Source organism: Piliocolobus tephrosceles, chromosome 21, assembly GCF_002776525.5.
Source record: "Piliocolobus tephrosceles isolate RC106 chromosome 21, ASM277652v3, whole genome shotgun sequence".
NCBI lineage: Eukaryota > Metazoa > Chordata > Mammalia > Primates > Cercopithecidae > Piliocolobus > Piliocolobus tephrosceles.
The window spans coordinates 4754282-4756918 of NC_045454.1; positions in this window are offsets into that span (position 1 = coordinate 4754282).

Here is a 2637-nt window from a genome sequence, read left to right on the forward strand (position 1 = left end):
GGAAGCCATGAGAAAATATACTATTATGGACCCTAAGAGCTGAAAAGGCCTCAGCATTTTGACTGTTCATTTTATTAGCCAGGCTTCTTCAGATATTAGACACAAACTGCAAACACTAGACCAAGAACCACAAATTCCATTTCCCACTTTGCTGGACATGGCCTTCAAGGTCTTTAAATAATAAGATAAAATTAGATAGCCTTGTTAAGATAAAAACAAGGAAATATCGCAGGCTGAATGGGATAGGAAAGATCAAGAAAGAGATAAGTGGCAGGTTCACCACATGGCTACTGCCATTGCAAATTCTCTGCCTATCCCAAGGGCCCCAGGCCAGCCATCAGGATGGAGCCGAACAGCCACTAAGGAGCCCACTATCTGCTCTCACTATCGTCAGCCAGGGCCAATCAGCAGGAAATGCCCAAATCCTCCCCAGCCATATTCTGGTCCTCAGTGACCCTGTCCTCACTGCAACAAGCAGGGCATTGGAAACGGGACTGCCCCTCTCTGCCTTGTGCAGGAGGGCCATCACACAACCAGCAACCCCAGTTTGTGGGCCAGTTTGGGAGGATGGCAACCGCAAATGCCCCTACCTCTGTTCTTTGACTGAGAAACTTAGAGAACTCAGAAGGCGGAAAGAGATGACTGATGGGGTCCAGATACCATCCAGGCTCCTGTATTTACCGTCTCTATGGCTGAGCCTCAGGTATCCCTAACTGTGGCAGGGAATAAGATTGAGGGCTTTTTTGTTTTGTTTTCTTTGAGACGGAGTTTCGCTGTTATTGCCCAGGCTGGAGTTCAATGGCGCAACCTCGGCTCACTGCAACCTTTGCCTTCCGGGTTCAAGCAATTCTCTGCCTCAGCCTCCCGAGTAGCTGGGATTACAGGTGCCCGCCACCACGCCCAGCTAATGTTTTGTATTTTTAATAGAGACAGGGTTCCACCATCTTGGCCAGGCTGGTCTTGAACTCCTGACCTCATCATCCACCCACCTCGGCCTCCCAAAGGGCTGGGAATACAGGTGTGAGCCACCGCACACAGCCAAGATTGAGTTTTTAATTTACACAGGAGCTACTATTCAGCCCTAATTAGTTTTTTTGGTCCTTCCCTTTGGTGAAGGTAGGTGAGAGGGGAATGCTTTGAGTTGTCCTGGGGGAGGAGATTCTCCATTTCTGGTTTACAAGACCAGAGTATTGAATTATACTACAAGGACATTTTCATTTAAGTAGTTTATTTTCAGTTAGGGTAGTGAGTGGTGTAAGGGTGAGGAAGGTAGAGAAGTACATGATGGATGCTGTCTGTCCGATGGCAATAGAAGGATATTTGACTGGCTGTCCTCCAGTTCATGTGAGTGGGAGCAGGTCAGCCACTAAGATTCGGAATAGGCATTGACTTAATGACTGGAATATTATGCTTTGTTGTTTAGACGTGTTAAGTATGGGAATAACTGCCGGAATGAGAATGGAGAATGTAAGGGCCAGTACGCCTCCTAGTTTGTTAGGGATGGATCATAAGATTGCATATGCAAACAAAAAGTATCGCTCTGGCTTAATGTGGCGTGGGGTATTGAGGGGGTTGGCTAAAGTGTAATTATCTGGGTCGCTCAGGAGGTCAGGCGAAAATAGTACTAGAGTTATTAGGAGGAGGAGGAGAAAAATTAAACCTAGAATATCGTTGGTTGTGTGGTAGGGGTGGAAAGTGATTTTGTTGGGGTCTGATGAAACCCCTGAAGGGTCGTTAGATCCTGTTTCATGTAAGAATAGGACGTGAACAGTTGCTAGAGCTATAATGACGAAGGGTAAGGTGAAATGGGAGGCAAAAAATTATGTAAGGGGGCTCTGTCAACTGAGAATCCGCCTTGGATTCATTGTTCAAAGGCAGTTCCAATATATGGGATGGCTGATGGTAGATTTGTAATTACTGAAGTGCCTCAGGATGATATTTGGAGCATGTAACCTATGAACACTGTTGCTATAGTTGTGAGTCGGAGGATAATGCCAATGTTTCAGGTTTCTAGAAATATAAATCACGCGTAGTATAAGCCTCGGCCAACGTGTAAGAAGAGGCAGATGAAAAATATTGAAGTCGGCCGGGCGCGGTGGCTCACGCCTGTAATCCCAGCACTTTGGGAGGCCGAGGTGTGCGGATCACAAGGTCAGGAGATCGAGACCATCCTGGCTAACACGGTGAAACCCCGTCTCTACTAAAAATACAAAAAATTAGCCGGGCGTGGAGGCGGGCGCCTGTAGTCCCAGCTACTTGGGAGGCTGAGGCAGGAGAATGGCGTGGACCCAGGAGGCGGAGCTTGGAGTGAGCCGAGATTGGGCCACTGCACTCCAGCCTGAGCGACAGAGGGAGACTCCATCTCAAGAAAAAGTCATTGGGGGCTGGGTGTGGTGGCTCATGCCTGTAATCCCAGAAGTTTGGGAGGTCGAGGCAGGTAGATCATGAGGTCAGGAGATTGAGACCATCCTGGCCAACATGGTGAAACCTAGTCTCAATTAAAAATACAAAAATTAGCTGGGTGTGGTGGTGCACACCTGTAATCCCAGCTACTTAGGAGGCTAAGGCAGGAGAATTGCTTGAACTCGGGAGGCAGAGGTTGCAGTGAGCCGAGATCATGCCACTGCACTCCAGCCT